The sequence below is a fragment of the Electrona antarctica genome (genome assembly GCF_951216825.1).
Source record: "Electrona antarctica genome assembly, chromosome: 11".
In the NCBI taxonomy this organism is placed as follows: Eukaryota; Metazoa; Chordata; class Actinopteri; order Myctophiformes; family Myctophidae; genus Electrona; species Electrona antarctica.
Window position 1 is genome coordinate 37,780,694 of NC_136792.1, and position 24,920 is coordinate 37,805,613.

Consider the following 24,920-nt stretch of genomic DNA (forward strand, 5'->3'; position numbering starts at 1 on the left):
AACGATTGGCTGCTGCACTTGCAGAGAGGAGGGTCTTCATTGCTCCACTATCTCTGGGCAGACTTTGCCTGGAACCTTAACCTAAGATTCCTGTGGGTTTGTGAAAGCAATAACAAGGAATCCCACTAGTCAGAGACAGACGACAGAAGGTCAACTCACCAGCTGTCTCAGGTGCTGTTGATTCAACTCCGCATCCACATAGGGAACGCCCGGCCTCACAGGCAAACAGCACACTGCAACGGAGAGAGAGAGAGAGAGAGAGAGAGAGTTCAAGGTTCAAGGGTTCAAGGTTTCTTTATTCTGTCTCCCGGAGGAGAAATTTGTCTTGGACCCCAAGGACCCGCCCTGCAGCAGACAGATACAATACAATACAATACACAATACAAGACAACAAAGGCAGACAGTGACCCGTACAATATTTAAGTACCACACACCAACATACCTAGTGCAAAAATGGGGAAGAACATCACCTCAAAACCTTCGACCCCTACCCTGTCTGCCCTCTGCAAGGACTCTGTTAAGGAGTGTGATTGACAGAGGGACAAAGGAATGCTTGTACCTATTATATTTGGCTGGGCGATGCGATGCGTCGCGCTTCATTGTTCATTGTTTTGACGCGCTTGATGTCACTGTTATGCAACACGGAAGTAGTATGGACTTTTTATAAACCAGTCAGTCAGTGACATCACTGACGAATCCTTGGTGTTACTCTTCCTGCGACCGATAGCCCCTGAAACCAGGCTTTCACCGTCGTCCTGACTCTTTTTCCCCCTCTTCTTCTTCCCCCTTCATGGGCCCCTTGGGGGCGCTGGGCCCCGGTGCATTGCACTGGTTGCACCGTCGATATATTCGCCACTGCTTGGGGGTGATCGGAGGTATAGACATACCCATGATCTTCCCTGCAATTTTGGCTAATCTAAGGATCTCAGATTTGTACTTTACAGTTAGGTTTCCAAACCAACTGGTGATACCATACCTTAGAATTGACTCTATACTAGCTCTATAGAAGATCAGCATTATGTTTCTACTTACACCAAAAAGTCTGAGCCTCCGGAGAAAATGATGGCGCTGGTGTATTTTTGCACACATACTTGTCACATGGGAGAGAGAGAGAGAGAGAGAGAGAGAGAGAGAGAGACAGAGAGAGAGAGAGAGAGAGAGAGAGAGAAAATGAGGGGGAGAGGAAGAGAAGAGGAGCGAGAGGGGAAAAGGGAGGACGTGAAAGTGAAGGAGGTGGATGTGGGTCAGTAGTTATATCTCATTCGTAAAGTCATCCGTTAATACACAGGCAATCATCCTGTGAGATGAGTCACGGAAGATGAACTCTCTTACTGATGGCTTTCGCACGCACGCACGCACGCGCACGCTCACACTCACACTCACACTCACACTCACACTCACACACACACACACACACACACACACACACACACACACACACACACACACACACACACACACACACACACACACACCATTAGTCATTCCTTGGCCATCATTAGTCTTCCTTGGCCTTTATTCATGTCTATCAGAATGTCAGTGTGTGTGTGTGTGTGTGTGTGTGTGTGTGTGTGTGTGTGTGTGTGTGTGTGTGTGTGTGTGTGTGTGTGTGTGTGTGTGTGTGTGTGTGTGCGTGTGCGCGTGTGCGTGTGCATGTGCGTGCCCAAGTGCGTGCGCATGTGCATGTGTGTGTGTGTGGGTGTCTAAGACACTTCATATGGACATATACAAATGAGGCAATAGAAAATAATCTATAATGAAGAAAAGGCGGCGATCCGAGCACTCAAAAAGGTGTTTAAATGAGGAGAGGGTGGATATAAAATCAAGGTACTTTATTAAAAAAGTTTAAAAAGCCAACATGTTTCGACTCTCAAAGGAGTCTCCATCAGGGCAGGTATGAAAATAATCTATATGAGAATGAAACAGGGAAAGACAGGTAGTGAATGAAGGTGACACAGAGAGAGATGGTGTGATTGCTCTGTCCTGACCTCTATTAACATCCTAAAGAGCACAGCTCTCTCTCTCTCTCTCTCTCTCTCTCTCTCCATTGGCATCTCTTTATCAGTGTGATGGAGGGATGGGGGAGGGGAAACATGGAGGAGCGAGATGGAGAGTCCTGGCAGATCAACACCTTGAAATATCGTTGTTGTCGGGCAGAAACCTTGTATCTGCATATTGTTTTTCGCCCCAAAACTAGGTGAAAATACACAGATCTACAAGGTTTCACAATGAAATAGTTTTTAAAATAATAATAAAAAATAACGGTTTTGGACCTACAAGGTTTCCATCTGACAGCAACGATATGACATGGAGACCCGAGGGCACCATGGTTCCGGCACGCACACACGTACACGCACTATACACACACATCTAATCTATACACACAGAGCTGAGTGGTCATTGTTTATAGATAAATCACAGACAGGCTGACTAACCACCGTTAACCATCTGACGTGACAGTGGAGGTGTTTAATCAGCCTGAAGGACCACTCAGCCATACATTATCCCGCTACTTAATACATACATTAATAAATTGACCCAAAACACAACAAAACGACTCGTATTTCCTTTGCTTGGTAATGAAAGTATTCCCATAAGTGTCGCGCTGGCCGGCGTTTGCCCAGCTGCAGCACAGTCGGAAAACAAGGAAGTGCATGAGTTGATCAAATCCATTTTCGGTATACTGCTTCGTCTATTTCTCGCTCAAATGTTTTCATAAACATTTTTGAGAGCAATGTTTTGCTGTAAATGACACTGTATGTGTAATTTACATGGCTGTCATGTTGGAAACAGCGGTAAATCAGCGGAGCACAGCAGGTGAGGGTTTGATTAGGCATCGGTCTGTTATAGAGCGGAGCGGTCATTATCCAGAAATAACAGGCAGATGAATTCGGCGATTGACCAATCAGAATCAAGCATTCAGCCAAGCCGTGTTACGTGTAATAAACACATCGAATCTATAGGGATCCAGGCAACAACGCAGGCGTTGTTGCCTGGATCAACACAGGTCTCCTCCAGGTCTGTTGGCGTGCTTTATCGCTCCCCGTTTGCAAGGCCCTTAATGCTGCCTATGATGATGAGAGATTTGTACTCAATAAACGATTACATTGAGGCACACAGTAGGGGAACAGTCCGTATAAAGAATGGGATGCCATTTTGTGCGCACAGTATGTGTGTACACAGTCCACACACACTCTTTGATCCACTCCACTGTAGTGTGTATGTGTGAATTTATAAGCAGTGATGGCCTTGTCTTAGCAAGGCTAATAAACAGCTGGAATTTAACTCTCTCCTCTGTTCACTGCATCACTGATGTAAAGGTCCCTGCTAAAGGTTGACACTTCCACGCGTTCATTACAGAGACATTCATCAAACCCCAGGAAGACATTAAGGTTCCCCAACATATAAACCTCTCTCTGAAGCCCTCCTACACACCTGCCCTAAGCTCTCTCTCTCTCTCTCTCTCTCTCTCTCTCTCTCTCTCTCTCTCTCTCCAACAGAGCCCTCTCCCTTCTCATTCTGCACACATCTTTCTATCCATTCTCCTTTCTCTTGTTATCCATCTCCCTCCTCCTCCGCCTCCCTCTCTCCAGACACTATTATTTTCCCATGAAGCTCTGATAATGTGAGCCCTGGGCTCAGGGTTGCCAGCCGTAAATTCTACTCAGTCATGAATGGTGGGTGAAAGGTCATGGATGGTAGATGAAAGGTCGCTATTTTGCAGCATTTGTGGACATCTGTGTCTCCTAGAGGCGACGGCAAGCACAAACCAGCTCAACAACAACAACAACAACAGGAAGACAAATGAGACTTCATGTGATGTGTTATTGAGAAATGGTTCTAATTAAATGGAGTTGGAACAACAGATGTTCAGGAGGAGGAGAAACGCACATTGGCCCTGCCCTTCATGCTACTCTCCGCCCTCCACGTCAATCTACAGTACCTTTTAAAGTAGATGTTTATGTTTATTTATTCAACTTTCAGCATGATCACAGGTTTTAAAAGACAGGTGCCATTAAAAACACTGAATTATTTTGCCGATCACAAATATAAAACTTCAAATCTAAAATGCAATAGCCTATCTAAAAATGCAAATGGTGTAAAACACAAAACTAAAATCCACTATCATTTAAAAGTCCACACATATATGGGATTGGTGATTTTCTGTATCTCTCAGTTCTGCATGATGGGGTGTCCAGGTCGTCTCCATTTCTAGTTTGACGTCCAGAGATCTCTTTTCTGAGGGGAGGTAGCCAGTTCCTGAAGTTAGATTTGAACAGCTTCCTGGCGAAGTCAAGGCATAGGTGGGTGCGCCTCTCTGCTAGGGTGCACAATGTGAGGGTGCGGAGAGCTCCTGTGTATCCCGAGTACCTCCGGCCAAGAATGATTCTGCAAGCCCGTTTTTGGACTCTTTCCAGACTTTTAGTCTGGCTGGCAGTCAAGGAACTGTTCCAGACTGGGACTGCATATTCCAGCACCGGGCGCACGTAGCCTGTGTAGATTGAAACCAATTCAAGGTCTTGGACCCCAAATTTCTTCAGGCGGCATAGGACAAAGAGCTTTCTATTGGCTGAGGTCAACATATGGTCTACCTGACTGTCCCATTTCAAGTTCGCTTGAATGGTGACCCCCAGAACCTTTACTGAGTCACACACTTCTAGTATGTTTTGGTCAATGGAGAGTGTTGGGAGGGCCGGTTTCTGTCTCATGCCAGTGACATGTATGACTTTGCATTTTCTTGGATTCAGTTTCATTTTGTGCTCGTTTACCCAGATGTCCAGACCATTCAGGGTCTTTTGGAGGGTGCAGGGAACCTTGGGCTTCCACGACTGGGCCATGGTCATATCATCCACATATTTCCAGTGGTGTGTTCCATCCCGGAGGGCGCTGTTGATCAGTGCTAGGAAGATTATAGGCCCTAATACGGTTCCCTGTGCGACTCCACATGTGGGGTATTCCCAATCAGACAGGTGTCCTTGGTAGCGCACTTTTTGTTGCCGATCAGTCATGAAGCTGCAAATCCATGGAATCAGACCTGGTCTCACTCCTAAATCAAGGAGACACTGCACTGCCACTGTGTGGTCTACAGCATCGAAGGCCTTGGCAAAGTCTGTTGTAATTACTGTGCACACTGAGCCAGCAACATCACTGGACATATAAACAAAGTCCATTAAACTGACTAGATTGTGTGTTGTGGAACGGTTCTGTCGGCTGCCAAACTGCATGGGGTCTAGGTTTGGCGTGATGTCGTTAAGAATCCAGTTCCCAGCAAAATGTTCACATATTTCTGAGAGTTGAGCTGTTAATGAGATCGGTCTCAATTCATCTATGTTGCATGGGGACGATTTTGGTATAGGGACAACAGTAGCCTCTTTCCATTGTCTAGGAACGACCCCTTCATCAAATGAACTGTTGATGATGTCACAAAGAGGAATACTGATCTCACATGCAAACTCTTTCAATATTTTGGGGGGGATCATGTCTGGGCCAGGGGATTTATGACAGTTGATGGAGGACAGTTTATTATAAACTTCCCAAACTGGTATTGTGGGCAATGGGGGGGATGGAAGGAAGGAAGGTAAAGCTGTTCGTTCTAGGGGCTCAAATGACTGGGACACTGTGACAAACCTTGCATTGATTGCGTTGGCAATTGTCACAAAGTCCTGGGGGTCAATTCCTGGAACATCAATTCGGGCCTCCTTTTTAGGAGTTTTGCTGCACATCGATCTAATATTGTTGTGCCAAACTCTTGAATTAGCTTTTTCCATGCCTTCCACTTTGGACTTGTAGAAGTGCTTTTTTGCTGCATATATTTCCTTTTGGACCTTATTTTTGTAGAACCTAGCCAAAGCACATGATTTTCCACATTTGAAAGCCTTTTGTCTCTGGTGAATGAGGTGCTTGATTTTGGGGGTGATCCATGGTTTGTCTGATGGATAGATTTTCACTGTCTTCATAGGGAAAATTCTATCTATTTCAGGCAAGATAGTATTATAAAAGGCATTTGTCTTTTCACTGGTGCTGGTTGCTTCAGTCACCTCCTGCCATGGATGGGTGGTGATCCACCTACCAAACTCACTCAGACCAGGCTCCCTTATAGGTTGTACTACCCGTTTAATGCACTGGGGGGGGCATGATTTCCCTTTAGGCCTCCAGAGAACACATTTGTGGTCACTTGAAGTAACGGCAGGGAGAATCTCAGGCTTCAAATACATTGGTTTCATGTTAGTGATAATCTTGTCAAGGATGGCTTCGCCTCTGGTATTATTCTCAACCACCTGGCAAAGGTTATTATCCAGACAGATGTCACGGATGTCAAGGCGGTTAAGATCTCCAAGAATTACAAGTCCAATGTCTGGGTACTTAGTACGAAGCAAATCAGCTGAGGCTATTAGATGATCAATAAGTTCATCCTGGTGTGGTGATTTAGGTGGTGAATACACCACACACACAGCAATAGCAGATATGTTCCGTGGGAGTCTGTGAGGTCTCACTTTCACCCAAAGACATTCTAGATGTTGTGGAACATTAATGCAGGTTAAGGGGTCTGATGGGACACAATCTCTGATGTACAATGCAATACCACCACCACGGCGGGTGCTGCGACATTTGGAAAACAAGGTGTAACCATCCATTCCCAATAGTTCTTCAGGCTTATGGGGACCAAACCAAGTTTCTGAAAATGCAGCTACATCCACATGGTTTTGTATCAAAATAGACTGGAGCTCAACAATTTTATATACAAGAGATCTGGGGTTTGTCATCAAGAAAGTTGGTAACATGGCATGGTTTGTTGGCCTATTATTCTGGGTGTTAACTTTAATTAAGTTTGATTGTGATGTAGCTCTGGAGTTCCCAAATCCAAACAGACGAGGCCTAGTGTGGTCAAATCTTCTGCCAACAACAGTCCCAATGTTGCGCACAACATTCTTACCCCCTCTACAGCCTCTTTTTCTGGTTGGTATCCGTTCCACTCCCTCTTTTCTTAAGATCTTTCTCAGGCGAGGAGTTAGTGGGGGAGCAGAATGTCTGAGTCCTTTCATGGATTCCATAGTGTACTCTAAGACAGGTGGTGTTTCTGCCATTTGGGGGTCCAGTCAAACCAGTCAAACACAAAAAGAATAGCTCCAAACGGTTCCAAACACAGCTCCAAACTGTTTCAAACTGAGAGATCCAAATGATGGCAGCTAAAAAGAAAGATATCTATTGTATTCTAAATCCACTTCACTTTGCACAAACACATGAGGCAGCCATCTTGGGCGCCATGCCTGCGCCATGTTGAACCTGTCCCCATTTATACCTGCCCAGTACCACCCAGAATCCTCCATGTTTCGCCCACCTCGCTGCGTCGCACACTAGCCGCCTTCCTACAGGCTTCTCGCAACCCACCCCCACCCCTTCACCTCCTAGCAGCTCCTCTCCCCGCTCCCCCCAAAGGAGCTTTTCGGCACTAGAACTACTACATCCACCCCGCCAAAAGTGGACCAAACGATTAACACATTATTAAAACAAAACAAAACTCTCTCCTCTCCTTCTCAGGTTCCTGCGGGGGATATCGTCCATGCGCACCGTAAGACGAACGCCTTACGACGAACGCCACACGACGAGTGCCATTCGACCTCCTCCCCAAAGTCTCAGGGTCAGCGACCCCCCCCCCCCCCCCCCGGAACCTACACATCTGCATTTATTCATCCCTCCTTCATGCCTCCATTCCTTCACTGTCAATAAATCCCGTAAACCTCCCCAATGGTGTGTTTATTCCTACTAGTGAACTCACAGTAACTGGTTAAATAAATCTTCATCGCAACTATCAAACATGAGATACTTCAGATAATAAGGCACAAATACAAGTGTGAATATTATATTTGATCTTGGCGTTCAGACTCTGCTATGCATTACTCCCTGCTCAGCACATTAGCAGACAACCCTTTAAGAGCAGGGAGATATACGTCTATAACAAACCCCCCAGGGGAAAGCAGAGCCTACTGGTGCTGCTGGGGTAGTGGTGGGAGAAAACAAAGCAACATCAGTAGCAGCACAGACAGCAAGAGGAAGTACAATGAATCAGATGAGCTAATATGACTGTGTCATTTCTTGTTTATCTTCATTAGTTATCAACAACCCTCTAAAGTTCTGGAACTTAAATTCAACATTGTTTTCATGAAGCTCTACAAGCCTGCAGGATATTTCTGTGCTTGTTGTGTTTGTTTTGTTATGCATTTCTTTGGTTGTGTTTTGTCTATGTCTATGTCAATGTTTCATACACAAAAGAAAATGAATAAAGTACAAATCATTAAAAAAAAATGAAGCTCTACAAGCCAAGGATCATTTGGGTTGGGCCATCATATACGCCCACATTCACAGCTCACACACACGTATCACTTATAGCGCTCTATAGCGCTACAGCAGTAATTATAATGTAGGACTGAGACCACAGCATAAAACAACAAAACAACCAAAGTCAGGTTGCAGGCTGTTCTCCTATTCCTGGTAATCAGTAGGAGACGCTATGAGCAAAAGGTGCACAGCACAACAGTCCTTGTAAGGTGCCAGCCGACGGGAAAAATACTAGTAATGAAAAAATGTATAGCCACACACTCAATGCCAATGCCCAACGTATGGCCAAAACAGGCCATGCATTTGATAATTTTATCATTTCCAAAAATCGCGAAAACAGCTAAAATAGATAGTCTACAACTTCTACAAGCTCACATCAGGACTATTTTTCAACAGATTAATTTATATGAATGAATAATAGCGATTATATTAAAAGATCACACCCGTGTGAAGTGAGGGGCGCTAATATATTAAGTCTAACTCATGTTGCTACTGTATGATTGGGTGATGTAATGGTGAGGTAAAACAAACACGGACAAAACAAATATTAAACTCTCTTTATTGTTAATGGCATTTAATGGTTGTGTTAGGGACAAGATGACGTAATTTTCCCTTCATTATCAATGGTGTTTTTAATGTTTGTTTAACTAAAAACAAACATTAAACCTGTATATAGGAGGGGGCTAGCGCCCCTCAAAATCTTAAGGCCCTCATTTATCAATTGAGTGTAAAATCTGCCCCAAATTCGAGTGTAGGTTTCGTAGTACACCCACGTCGGGTCGGCATTTACAAAGTGATCGCAGACAGCTGATCCTTCCTAATTTCATTCCTAGCAGTAATAAATGTGACGGCTGAAATCAATCTGGCACGCCCTGTGAAATCAAGCCCCGCCCTCGTTTTTGCGACATGAACAACTGCAATACGACCTGGACACCATGGATACAGGAAAAACTTGCTGCCCGCCTCACCCCCCTCTCTCACACACACACACACACACACACGCAACTTGCAAGCCCAACTAACTGGTGTGTTGTATCTTAAATAAATAAAGAACGAACACCTGCATGAATTAAATAAAGCTGTAGGCCTCCTACCCTGTCTGTTTCCCTCTCACCTCGCTTGCCTTTCTGTCATGTCCACGCACGCACGCACGCACGCACCTCAAGGCTACATGACACATCGCATCGCCATGAATGGAATACGTTTGTAGGCCTATAATAATTTTACCCATTCGTGCGCAGTGCACAGCGAAGGCGATCAGTGAGACTGCGCACTGCTGTGATAAGTCCTGTGGGTGAGTGATGCCTGCATTGAGAGATAGGCTACCATGTCGTCAAGGCAGTCATAATCAACGTTTATGGAGTGATTTGATCATTGATGAACGAATCATAAACATATGGATGAAGGTTTGCATGTGTGCTGGTATGTGCTGGGCTGGCGACGCACGCCGCGGCCCCGTCCTCCTGACCCCCGAAAATGATCTCGCTTTTATCTGAACTGTCAAAGCGCTTATTTAAATGGTGAATGATTAAGCCCCTTACGCCTATAGCCTGCTACAATTGCAAATAGGCAAGCTGTATGATTGTCATTGTCACTTGGAAATAAAGGCGTGCAGTCCATGTGCCTTTTTATTTTATAATATCACAGTGATTCTATAGGCATCTGATGTCACGCTCATGCCGCATGCGATGCGCTCCCAAATCATCTCACAAGTGCGCTCGCATAACAAGGCGATTTTAATTACTTGTAAAGTTGGAAATCTCTCTTTTTCTTTTTCTTTTTTTTACATGTATATACAGTTTTATATTAACATTTTAGGAGTGAAAACATATGTTTAGATGCCTGTGACAGCGTGTCAGCAGTTCAGACAATGCTGCTCCGCTGTTCTACGACAGAAAAACAGGTGAGGACAAAGCGTACGACCAGACGTGATTTTTGTCCTGGCTCAAGTTCAAATTCATGCTTTGGCGCAAATCGTAAATGCCGAAAATTGCGGTAATTTCGGCGTACACCCCTATTTTGGTGTACGCACGGTTGATAAATGAGGGCCTAACTCTCTATTGATTTTACTGTCCGGTTCTTTCACTGAATTTCTTAACCATGAGTCCAGCCTAAGGGCCTTTTACGTCATTGTCGCCAAGCTCAATAAAATACAATCTCACCCGTGGGAAGTGAAGGGCGCTCATATCATCATACATCATCATACATCACATTCCGTGTTCAACCCGTCAAATCATCACAAATGTCATTCCGGCCAATCACTTTTCTGCCCTCACTTTTATTATCTTCAATATGCACTTGCTCAGCCAATCAAATCATCGCTATGGGGTGATGATCAGCCAAACACAAGCCAATGTTTGTGTTTACACAAACCCGGAATAGTCTAAAACATAAGTGACCTCTAGGCTACATCACCAAATGAAGCATAAATGACAATGTAATAACAAGCTAAACAAAAATCCTCTGGGTGTGTGAATGTACAATATACGCTTATTTACATATCTACTAATGGTGTCATTAACAACTAACGGTGTCATCAGCAGCCAAGAGGGGCCTGTTTGGGAAAAGACACAGGGTGTAATTTAGAGCACACACCGCTTAACAGTTGAAGTGCCCATGACGTAAATCACTGTCAAGTTCAAGTGCACGGTCATGTGCCCGAGACGGAGATTGATTAATCTCTGTCAAATTAGTGATATGAAAACGGATCACATCGCTCCACAGCCTAGATGTGCTTGTTGCGCAATCCTCGGTGTTGCACAACAGTGACACGTCATCGAAAATGTTCCTCCCCTGTTTAGCTGACGACAACGAAAATCTAACTTGCGATCTAAATCATCCCGCCTAATTATAAAAAAAGATCCTGTGTTTGACGGCCTTCCGTGGTCCAGTCGCTAGTCGCGATAGATTTATTCTTACCTCCCGTTGTTGTCGATCGCATCTTTAGTGTTGTGGCTATTGTTACAGTAGCTGCTACACACACATTCACAACAACATCCGGTCCGTCGGTAAAAGTGGTCCGGGCGCTATAAACGATGGGCACATTTTATGAATGCATTAAATAGGCCCGGGCCCTTAAGGTGTTAATCATTGATACAACTCATACATTTGTTCATAATATGTATGCCACATTTATCAAAGGCACTTAATATTAGTGACATCCGCGTATGTTGATAAGAAGTGCAATATAAGTGCCATATAAATTAACATAAATGAGTTATGCTGATAATTAAGCCACTACCATAATCCTGACTAATCAGGTTGGAGATACAGTACGCTAGACACTTTGTTCTGATAGTGAAATGGAGGCACCCATCTGCTCTATATCCAACAATAATGAAAACCATGATGGCCAAATGTGACATCATTAAGAATGACACTGAAATGCTAAACAACATAAATACAAGATTGCTAAGCCACTTACATTACTATCCTCATAGACTGGAATCCACCTATGCTTTCTATGGCATAGGCAGCTCCCGGCAGGATCCGCCGGGAGAATAATTAGAGCGACAGAGAGAGAGAGGAGTGTGTGTGTCAATTTAACAAAGGTGCAGACGATCAGAAATCAGCAGAGAGTGATCGAGGTTTGCGCTACTGTATGCCGAATTGAAGTGGACTCGGCCCCACTTATTTTCTTCTCCCTGGAAATTAAAACGTCTGGGTTTCCGAGGCTACTATCCTCATTACTTGGCAAATTCCCCAACAACAACAAACACAAAAACTCACAAAACCGCCCGGACCCTGAGAAAGTAACTCTAATAGATCATAACCGCAATGTACTTAACAAGGTCTTAAAGAGTCTCTCTAAAAAGGCCCCTAAAGAATTGAGGGTGTATTGAAAAGGAGACAAAGCTTGTGGTCAGAGAAACCATCCCATAATCATTATGGCATAATGGATAGAAACACAGATTAAACACATTCATTAGTTCTGCATTTAATGCTGAACAAAATGAAGTCAGATATTGGGGCTATTGGGGATATTGGGTTCCGCAAGCATCACTGAAGTGCCCCTCAAAAACTGACGTACGGTAACTATAGGCTAGTAGCCAGGATGGATGCTCTCTGTGAATCTTTTCAGGCTGTGATGGTTACTCACTGAACCTTGACTGAGAATGTCAAGAGTATTGGCCACGGATGACAGCACCGCATCCAGCCAGATATTACTCTTAGGTTGGAATCATAACTTGTTCTTGTTTGTGGCCATAGATGTAAAAAATGCTGTTATGTATTGTGCTGGCTAGACAGTTTATCAGAACCAGTTTAATGGGCTCATATAAATGAGCGCTTAAAGGAATACTCCACTGTCAAATTTGAGGAGGTTTAGTCGGTTTGTGACATTAACTGTGTTTATCGATTGCCTTTTGTGGTTGTAAATATATAATTTTCACCACTAATTCTGCTTTTTCAATTGAGGCAATCCATAGAATGGAAGGGAAATTACGTTGTTAATGAGAGAGAGAAAGATACTGGTTTTACCACTGCTGTGTGCTATTATTTGATTTGTAAACAGCAGTGTAGTGTAATTTAGCCATGGGTATAGTTAAACCAATGAGTAGGCATAGCAGGATGATAACTCATTGTTTCACTAGCCATTTTAAATACTCCACAGTCACTAGGCGATCTCCTGGCACTGGGCATGTCCAGAATCCCCTGCAAAGGATTGGTTTTCAAGCAGGTATCGAGGCTAGCTGTTGCCTTTAGTGGCCTCTCATGGCAGATAGTTAGGGAAAATTAGCTGGCAAAAAGTTGTGGCAAATCTGGAAAAAAATGCTTACCACTAGCTTTCTTCACAGATATGTTCATAAAGGTGTCTACTATCACAGCAGTTGGGGTACACGGAGGGCCTAGGATAAATGCAGGACATTATGAGCTTCTGAGGTGTGTAAATAGATTTTTTTGGGGGTGCTGAATCTGTTCCAGCCATTACCTTTCAGTAAAAATGACTTCCTGGTCATAAAATTGGCTGCTTTTGTATGTCCCAAACATGCGTAATAACTAATATGTCACCTTTGTCACCAAGCTTCCATCCATTCTCCAGTATGTACTGGAGTATGAATGGAAGCAGCCAATCTCTGTTCTGGATATAAGCTCGTAGAGAGTGCTGTGCTGCTGCTCCTGTTGTTGGGGGCAGGTTTTCAGTTTTGATACTCCCAGTAGCGGCCTGCTTGCTGAAGATGTCAAATCTCCAGTCCCCCAAACTTTCGTGCGATTTCCCATGGAACATGAACTTGAAGAGTTCACAGCTGGCTGTGATGATGTCCTCCTTGTTGGCTTGGATGTCCAAAACGTCCATATCCCTCTCCACTTCAGTCTTGCAGAACTACTACCGCTACTGGGAGTATCAAACCAGAAAAACTGCCCCCAACAACAGGAGCCGCAGCACAGCACTCTCTCCGAGCTTATATCCAGACCAGAGATTGGCTGCTGCTGCAAAGTCCATCACTGGATGTACAGTATCTTTTATATTGTGATATCATAGAGCCATATTCTGTTATTAATGAACTGAAATTCGGCACATTAATTTCCCCCTTATTTTACCGTTATTTTTTTTAAAGGTGTGACAATAAAGTCTTTCTGATTCTGAAAAGAATAAATCAGTTACTTAAATCCATTAAAGATTGTCCATCTACTTCTGTTAGTTTCAATTAAGATGCATTTGTGATATATTATTATAGCATTTTAATATGCCCCCCACATCAACACACAAACGGAAAAGAAAACAAGAAAACACCATAGACATCAATTGAGATATGCATAAAATGGATTATTAGTTATAGTTATTACACTAGTATGTCTGGGACATACAAAAGCAGGCATGGCCAATTTTATGGCCAGAAGTAATTTTTACTGAAAATGAATGGTTGGAACGGATTCAGCACCCCAAAAAACCCCTATTTACACACCTCACAAGACACAAGCTGATATTGGCCAATTTTAAAATGTCCTGCTGTTAGCCTAGGCCCTCCGTGTACCCCAACTTCGATTGGCTCCCATAACATTTCCCAAGGGAGTTGCCTTGGAACATTTTTTTCTGTGATAGTAGACACCTTTATGAACACATCTGTGAAGAAAGCTAGTGGTAAGCTTTTTATTTTCCAGATTTGCCATAACTTGCAATTTTCCCTTATTAAGAAGGGAGAATGTGGTGCTTTCCACAATGTATTATTTGTTAATCCTATATCAACAAGATCTCCAACCAGAGATTAGCTTGAAAAACAGTCGAGTAGGCCTATTCATTTAAGCAAATGTACTTGTACTTGTCTTGAACACAGTGGACTATATTGGAAAGTGGTCATATTAGAATGTCCATATACTGTACACACATACTGTACACTCCCATTCTTACATTCATGATGTGATTAAGACACAGCTCCTTGGCCTAGTGAAAGTGAAACAGAGTGTGAAAGCAAAATATGGATTCTTCAATATCTTTCGGAATATTTGTTTGCCGCTTGGCCAACCATATGCAGCCCGAGTTATGTTCCCACATCGCTAATTAGTGAAAACACAAGCCAATAATAATGACTGGGCAATGCACTGTGTGTGTGTGTGTGTGTGTGTGTGTGTGTGTGTGTGTGTGTGTGTGTGTGTGTGTGTGTGTGTGTGTGTGTGTGTGCGCGCGCGCGCGCGCGCGTGCGTGCGTGCGTGCGTGCGTGCGTGCGTGCGTGCGTGCGTGCGTGCGTGCGTGCGTGCGTGCGTGCGTGCGTGCGTGCGTGCGTGCGTGCGTGCGTGCGTGCGTGCGTGTGTGCGTCTGTGTGTGGAGGGGGGTGCATGTGTGAGGACACAGACTAATGTACTGTAAGAATGATTGATTTTTCAACACATATTAGATTGTTCAATATGTATATGAGCTCTAGCCACGTTTGTACTACAGTAGCTGTCATAATACCAAATGTGCTTGTTGAGACTGTATAGGTTGCAGTTTACTTAACTTTACTATGAAAACCTGAAAAACCTGTCACGCCTTGTGACACGCTCCATATATTGCTGTCTCCATATATGAAGATGACAACACTGACCTCATCAAACCCTGGATAGCCATAGATAGAGAAGACTGGTTGATCATCACCTAGATCTGCATATATGGAGTCTGCCAGTAACTCTACATTTGATCTCAAACCTCAAACTCTTAGATCTCTATATGGAGTTGACCTGTTCTGACATTCCACATGTTGATCCTTCCCCACCCATCCTTCCTCTTCGATGACTCACCTTTTGACTGATACCTGTGAAAACTACAGTTCTCAACAGGCCTGAAAATTAAGCCACCGGCCCTACCTGGGCCCTAACTGGGCTGGCCTGAGGCCCCGCCTGGCCTTACTAGCACACATTTTACACCCTAACCGGCCCGAAATGTCAGAAAAAAAGGGAAAAAAAGAAACAAAACTGAAACAACAGGTCTGCGACCTCGTCGCTTCTCGCCCTCAGGATGTCTTACTGGTGTATGTACTATGTTTATGTTTATGTGTGTGCGTGTGTGTGGAATCAGTTATAAACTATTGCACAGTACTTGACAATGAAAGTAAATTTGATTATGCTTAGGGTTAGTTTCCACATGGACCGTGATGAATATTCATATGAATCATACTTGAGAAACATTGACATTCTCAGTGGGGAGCTGAGCTAGAGAGAATATAGCTTGTCCCTCCACATGCTTTACCACATCCTCCTGGTGAAACTCCTCACTGTCAGGTGAAAAGAAGCGGTTGGTTGGTTCACGTGTGTCAAATGTGTGGTCAATGTTCACAACCTCCCATGTTAGCAGCAGCAAGAGACTAAAGTGGGAATTGGTTGGAATAACTAAACTGGGAGAAAAACAGAGAATTCTTTTTTTTCTTTCTTTTTTTCAGGCAATAAGGGTGACGACCCGAAGTATTGTGTGGTGCAGCTAACTGGGTCGTTTCTATACATACATTATACACATTCAGTGTGTTATCTCTCTGAGTGCAAATGCATGGTTGGCTATTCACATCTAGGTGCCATCTCTGTCATGCTATTTACACCCGGGTGTATATAACATTGTTAGCTGCTGACACCTGGATGCAAATAGCATCTGCCAAGAAATCCCTGCTTGGGCAATTTAAGGGATATTTCAAACAAAATACATGTATTAATTTAGTCTATTCCTTCAGTTTACATGATTTCATTGATTTTTATTTGAATTGTTTCCTTTAATCAACGATATTTGATTTGAATTCCAAACACAATGCTTCTCTACAAATCACTTAGAAACTACTTGTAATCATGTTATTGCATCCTTTACTGAGATAGGGTTCTTCGTCTTTTCAAAAGAAAACAATTCCAGGGCATGTTATGTTTCAACTGCTAGGTAAACATATTAAGCAAGTGCAAGATCATTTTAGTGCCTTATCTTAATGTCATTTCATGGTCAGTAGTAGGCCTATTAATAATATTATTTTGTTGTCATTTCATGGTCTTTATTAATTGTATTATTCTATTGCCATTTCATGGTCTACATTAATTGTATTATTCTATTGTCATTTAATGGTCTTCTAGATGAATTGTAAAGGTTAATCAAATAATTGGTCTACATTAATTGTATTATTCTATTGTCATTTAATGGTCTTCTAGATGAATTGTAAAGGTTAATCAAATAATTGTAAGACCGGACGATAAATACAGTGCGAAAATAATCACTAGTTGCAGCCCAACTATGGTTTGGATGGTTAATAACATATGAGTGGAAAGGGTCCCATTTTATCAGACCAGTAAAATGAAGGCTTTTTCAACTGTTCCTGTTTTTACTAAGTGGCAATCTGAATATTCACAGCACATGTGAGGACAGTCACCTCCAGCGCCAGGTGCCTGCATGGCACTCCTGAGCGCAGGGATCTGACATTCTGCAGTTTACCTTGCAAAAGTGTTTCTTCTTGGGCATGGTGTTTTGCATTGGTACTGTATGGAACCTACATCTGAGAAGGACTCACTGGCCGATGCATGGTTGTTTACATTGTCAAGCACCCTGATTTTTATATACTGTTCACTGTATAGATACATACAACAAAGCTTTGTATAAAAAAATGTAATTTGGCTCAGCTGTAATGCTGGAGAGGAGGAGAGGAGTCATCAGAAAGGCAATAGCCTCTGACCCACATGTCCTAGGATCTGCGCTATTTCCCTGGCAATATGATAAATCAGCAGTTAAACATGACCCATGTGTCAGCAGAGGGAGTACTTGTTAGGCTACATTACTTTCAGGCAGCACTGGGGCGTATCACATAAAACCATGTCAGGGCCACTGACATGGTTGCAATAAATAAACTGGGGAAGTGTCCAATCTTCTGTCTGTCAAATCGTAACCCCCCTCCCCCCCTTTTCAATTACAGCATTCTACACTACACCACATTTTCCATGTATTATAATGATTTTACCCCTCTTCCTCTCTCTTTGCCTGCCTCTTCCTCTCTCTTTGCCTGTGTTTCAATCGTTTCTCTCTGCATATGTCACCTACAGTTATTGTGTTCTATAAGTGTATGGTTGGTTTCAGCTGCATTTTCAACTTGTGTCGTTCCCAACTTGCATGGTGCCCAATGGGCACCGGACTAGTTTGTCTAAATAACAAAACATGTTCAAGTTACCAACATGTACAACTGCATAGTATAACAAGCACATTTATAAAAACACAGGCAACACAAACTGAAGTAATACAAGGAATTAGGAGTGCTGTGTCATTACACTTAGGAGCTAGGAGCGAGAAAGGACGTGTTGGATTTGAAGGAGTTTTTATTTAGGGGATGGTCATATTTGACCCCTTTGTCTCTGCCCATATATTTTCCAACAGTCTCTTCGCAACTGTTACGTCCATCCTCCACATTTTCCAATCAGCTTCTGCTGTTGTCATTGATTTTACTTCCTCTCATCAGATCTGTGTCTTGTGAGGAATGTCGATTCATGATAGATTCCCCTGTCTGTCCTTGTTCATCTTGCTTTTTTATTGCACATGATCCCTCTTGTTCTATTGGTTCTGTGGCGTGTGCCCTCATCCATTGCTCTTGTTCTATTGGTTCTGTGGCGTGTGCCCTCATCCATTGCTCTTGTTCTATTGGTTCTGTGGCGTGTGCCCTCATCCATTGCTCTTGTTCTATTGGTTCTGTGGCGTGTGCCCTCATCCATTGCTCTCTTTACAACTCCCTGCATTTGTAAACTCACCTTTTCTTTTATTAAAAAGAAAGGCGTCTGACACGCCCCAGCTGACAAACACTGTGAGCATAAAAAGGACTCTAACATCGCAATCAGCGAATTAACAACCATGTCTCAATAAAATAACTGCAGATCCTGTAAATCGTTAGGCTAAGTGCATTTCACTAGAGGTGGCTGGTATAAATGGGCAAGGGGGGCTGAGCCCCCCCTATCCTATGGAAGAAAGATGAGAAATTATTATTAAAATGTTTTAGAAGAGATTATTTTATATGCTGGTGGAACCTAGAGCAGCAACAGCATCAAAAAGTTACAAGAAAAACACAAAATAGGTCGAAATGGGCTGATTTTCCTTAGCCCAAATCAGCTCCCATTGGCATTGGCAAGTCAGGCTGAGAGAAACCTATCCACACGCACACTTTGTGCATTGCTATGCACACCAGTTAAACCTCATTATGCAGCAGCCTTGCTCAAATGTCACACCTGTCCGAGTATTTTTTGCCAACATAACAAGTCCACTAAGAGAACTGCAGTCCTGGATGAAGTGTGTGACAGGAGGATTCCAGCAGCAGGGCAAACGAGGTGGAATTTTTACTCCTTAAGTGCCAGGGGGTGGACACCACTTTTGGTCCTGGGTGCCACTGTTCCCATTATAAATAAAATAAAGAAAATGTAATTCTATTGTGCATGTCATGTGCATGTCATCACCTGCACACCAGATTAGAGGAATTTTCAAAATATGGATAAAAAAAAGAAGAAAAATCTCGGTTTCTCGTTGGTGGCAACCAGTACATGGTTAGATTCATCTTGTGATCTCGTCGGAAAGCCGCACAGTCCACACCGTGTTTGAACAGAAAGATAATTTGAAAAAATGTTTTGAAAAAATACAGAATGATCAGTCTTGGGATAATATTTCAATCCAACAAGCCCACGGACTGTCTGCATTGCTGAGGACGACTATTTATCATTTTTCCACTCTGGGCTGATGCATGTTGATATTCTGTACAACGTTCTTCAAAAGCGAACCACAGATCCTATCAAAACTAGCAAGGCCCTAGATCATTTTTCCTCCTCCATAACTGGTCTAAAAGACACGCTGGCCACAGATGACGCACAGGAGAGGCTGGAGAGCCACCACAGGCAAACGCAGCTGCAGCAGCACGGCAGCACGCGCAGGGGACCGCCGGCTGATAATGTGACAGTAGCCAAACAATGCTGTGACATAATGATTGAGCAGTCAAAGGTCCGCTTTTCCAAAGCGCAGCATTTAATTTCTTTTGAACTGATTGACAGTGCCAACTTTGCAGACTTTAAGAAAAGTTTCCCCCAGAAGCAGTTGGACACTAAGGACTCTAACATCGCAATCAGCGAATTAACAACCATGTCTCAATAAAATTACTGCAGATCCTGTAAATCGTTAGGCTAACTGCATTTCACTAGAGGGGTGGCTGGTATAAATGGGCAAGGGGGGCTGAGCACCCCCCCCCCCCCCCCCTATCCTATGGAAGAAAGATGAGAAATTATTATTAAAATGTTTTAGAAGAGATTATTTTATATGCTGGTGGGACCTAGAGCAGCAACAGCATCAAAACGTTACAAGAAAAACACAAAATAGGTCGAAATGGGCTGATTTTCCTTAGCCCAAATCAGCTCCCATTGGCACATTGATTCACTTTGTGCATTGCTATGCACACCAGTTAAACCTCATTATGCAGCAGGCTTGCTCAAATGTCACACCCGTCGATGTTGCCAACATAACAAGTCCACAGAGAACTGCAGTCCTGGATGAAGTGTGTGACAGGAGGATTCCAGCAGCAGGGCAAACGAGGTGGAATTATAAAAGCCGCACAGTCCACACCGTTGATTTTTTTTTTGGAAAAAATACAGAATGATCAGTCTTGGGATAATATTTCAATCCAACAAGCCCACGGACTGTCTGCATTGCTGGAGGACGTGAACTTTCTTTTCTATTTATCATTTTTCCACTCTGCGCTGATGCATGTTGATATTCTGTACAACGTGGTGGCTGGTATCATATGGAAGAAAGATGAGAAATTATTATTAAAATGTTTTAGAAGAGATTATTTTATATGCTGGTGGAACCTAGAGCAGCAACAGCATCAAAACGTTACAAGAAAAACACAAAATAGGTCGAAATGGGCTGATTTTCCTTAGCCCAAATCAGCTCCCATTGGCATTCATTGAGTTGAGTGATTGACAGATGACATGACACGCCTGCTTGAATTAGTCGCCCTTTGGGCTAAAATCTCTCCCCAGAGCCTATCGGAGGCTCTACTCAGCCCTCAGGCACACCTCAGGACCGTGAGGTCACGGCCTTTGACCAATCCCAAGCGCACCTGCGTTTCTATGCTTTGTTCTGTGAAAGTAGAGCAGTGAGGTGAAGAAAAGGAAATTAACAATGGCGGCGGGCGGAAGAATTCAAATGAACAAAGTGGATTATCTACTTTCAAATACGTTTTCCCTTATGTCAGCGGGAGAAAAGTTAGAAGTGAAGAGGCTGGGGGCACATCGTCCAAAGGATATAAAAATAACTAAAGTGGAAAAACGTCAAACTCGTACATTTTGCGCGAGTTGGTATGAAAAAAAAGAGTGGTTGACACGACAGCGAGTGTTTCCAAAAAGGCCTTGTTTTGTTTTCCATGCTTGCTATTCGGGGGAGACACAGCCTGGACCCAGACAGGTATCGTTGATTTGCATCATTTATCTGAGAAAGTTAAGAAACATGATCGCTGCTCAAATCACATTGGAAATTGCATCAAGCTGTCAATGTTGGGTAACGTCAATATCGCGAGAAAGGACGTGTTGGATTTGAAGGATTTTTTATATGAGCTCGCTTTACGGGGGTCAGACGAAGCCGCGACTTCACTCCATAGAGGTGTGTTTCTGGACCTAGTGGATCGGTTCTCATTTTTAGACAGCCAGTTAGCTGATCACCTGTCAAGCACAAATGTTGCGAAATACACATCTACTGTAAGACCAGCCAAAATTAGTTGCTTGACTGCATGCTATCGGTTTATGAACAACAACTGGCTGAGGATATTTCGAAGGCACCATTTGTGGCTGTGCAAGCTGATGAGACGACTGACATGGCCTGGGTTATTTCCTGTTAGTTATTTCCTTGGGTTATTTCCTGTTAGTGGACAGACCTGCAGCGAGACTTGAACAACTCATCACAGGGAAGCTTGAGCCATACAATTTGGAAAATAAATTGATTGCACAGACGTACGATGGAGCAGCAGTAATGAGCGGTGCGACTTCAGGCTTACAAGTCAGGCTGAGAGAAACCTATCCACACGCGCACTTTGTGCATTGCTATGCACACCAGTTAAACCTCATTATGCAGCAGGCTTGCTCAAATGTCACACCTGTCAGAGTATTTTTTGCCAACATAACAAGTCCACTAAGAGAACTGCAGTCCTGGATGAAGTGTGTGACAGGAGGATTCCAGCAGCAGGGCAAACGAGGTGGAATTTTAAAAGCCGCACAGTCCACACCGTTGAAAAAATGTTTTGAAAAAATACAGAATGATCAGTCTTGGGATAATATTTCAATCCAACAAGCCCACGGACTGTCTGCATTGCTGAGGATGTGAACTTTCTTTTCTATTTATCATTTTTCCACTCTGCGCTGATGCATGTTGATATTCTGTACAACGTTCTTCAAAAGCGAACCACAGATCCTATCAAAACTAGCAAGGCCCTAGATCATTTTTCCTCCTCCATAACTGATCACGCTGGCCACAGATGACGCACAGGGAGAGGCTGGAGAGCCACCACAGGCAAACGCAGCTGCAGCAGCACGGCCGCACAGGGGACCGCCGGCTGATAATGTGACAGTAGCCAAACAACAATGCTGACATAATGATTGAGCAGTCAAAGGTCCGCTTTTCCAAAGCGCAGCATTTAATTTCTTTTGAACTGATTGACAGTGCCAACTTTGCAGACTTTAAGAAAAGTTTCCCCCAGAAGCAGTTGGACACTGCAAGTGAATATTATTATAATATTATTATTATGATCTGCAAAGAGTAACTGAAGGGTGATCACGATGTACAGCAGTGCCAAGTTTGAGGTGGTAAATTCTGCTACCGTATGTCTCTTTTGAAGATTATAACTGAGAACAATCTTCACAAGACCTTTTCTGAAACCCCCCTCACAACCCCCATGGCAAGTGCAGAGAGTGAGAGGTGTTTCAGCACACTGAAGAGGATCAAGACGTTCCTCAGAAGCACAATGGGACAGGATAGGCTGAATGCCCTGGCTATGCTATATCTATTGAACGGGAATTTGTCGCCAAGACACCAAACTACAACGACCTGGTGATTGATATGTTTGGATCCCAGAAAGGCCGTCGATGTGAGCTTCTCTTCAAATAAGGTAGGCCCACAAGCTGTGTGTGTGTGTGTGTGTGTGTGTGTGTGTGTGTGTGTGTGTGTGTGTGGCTGTGTGTCTTGGCGTTTACATGCGTGTTTCCATGACTTGCTGTAGATGGCGCTGTTTGGGTTAAAGTGTCAGAGGGTCGCTGCCTGGCTGATGGTGTGTGTAACCCATGGTATCTTGAATGGGATGCTGTTGTTGCTGTAGGATGAACAATGGGTAGCATGTAGTGTAATAGATGTTGTGAGTAGCAGCACTGCATGGGTACTTGTGTTGTTGTGGAATGTGATGCTGATGCTGTTGTTGCTGTAGACCAGTATTCGGTGAACATGCTGTATAGGGTGAACAATGGATAGCATATAGAGTAGTATAATGGCCCTTAGCATAAGATTTCTTAGGCAGCCCCCCCACCCAAAATCACCAAGAGCCGCCACTGTCACTAGTATCCTCTGATACCACTATCATGCATTTGGATAGAATCAGAATTAACTTTATTGTCACATTACTGGCTCACAGGTGCAAAAAAGTGTTTTTTGTGTAAGCTCCACATTAATTTTCTTATGTTTCAAGTTTACACATACAAATAAATTACACAATAATCAACACAAACACTTTATTTAGAACCCACCCAAATCAAATCATATTACGGCGTACATGTTCAATCAATTATTACATCAAAGCAAACGGCATAAACAATATTAGTTTGCCTCTTCTACAAAAATAAAACAGTTCTCTTGGATCATACCGTCCACCACGGAGTAACCTCGCATCAGACTATCCAGCATAGCGTAGGACAGTCAAGACGGGCAGTTTGTCGGTAGGCCAATCAGAGGCAGGCGGGGCGTTACCGTGGCTATGCTCGGACGCAAACTAGATATACGCCTGTTCATAAGCCCTTGCCTGGCCACGGTCATTGTAGGAGTATGAACCGTTTGTAGTTTGGGTGGTGCCTGTCCTTGATGATGCACAGAGCTTTGACTACACACCTTTTCTTGTACAGTTCCTATAGCGCAGCGGTTCCCAAAGTGGGGTCCGCGGACCCCTACGGGTATGCGACGCATAGCCATGGGGTACCCGAAATAATTCCCAGAAAAAAAAGAAGAAAAAAAAGATTTTCTTTTTGATTTGTTTTAACTTTTTTTAACATTAAAATTATGTTTATCTATGTGGTCATTTCTGCCAAGTTGCGCAATAAACGTATTTTTTGTGTTGTTCATTGTGTTTCTCCCATGTTTGCTTTGGGCCAATAGCTGACATGATTACTAAAACTACAACATCAGTCAACCTGTCGTGACCCCAAACACACTTGAAAGGTTTCTGCGGCCGCTTCAGATGAGGGGGTACCTGGAAAAATGTCTACCCCAAAAGGGGTACCTGGTCCAAAAAAGTGTGGGAACCCCTGCTATAGCGAGTGAAGCTCGCCTCCCATTATGCACCATACAGGTTTTTATTTTCTCTCCATAGCAGGTATAGTAAGTAGTAACACAGCCTGACAGGACGCTTTTAATGGAGCTGTTGTAGTACAGCTTGAGGATGCGGCGGCCTGCTATGAACTGGTGGCATCTTTATAAATTAATCAAGATAGCAGATTATTACAAGCCGTTGAAGCTGTGACGAGGTGCCCGTGGCGCGTTAATGACATTAGTCAGTTTTTTTAGAGAACCATAACCACATTTGATCTGTTTAGCAGTCACTCTCACTGTGTATTAAATATAGATGAAGAGTTTGTGTGGGGGACACCTGATCTGATGAGAGAGGCTCAGCTAAGCGGTCATTAGAAGAGGGAGAGAGTGAGTGTGTGGGAGCAGGTGTGAGAAAATGGAAATGAATAGGGAGTGACGGAGAGAGAGAGAGAGAGAGAGAGAGAGAGAGAGAGAGAGAGAGAGAGAGAGAGATAGAGGTAGAGGTAGGGGTAGAAGGAGGGAAAGAGATGGAAAGTAAAGGGGATATAGGAGGTTAGAGAGCAGGGGGTGGAAGGAAAGAGGGGAGGGAGAGAACGATTGTACTGAATTTGGACGGTCCGACAGC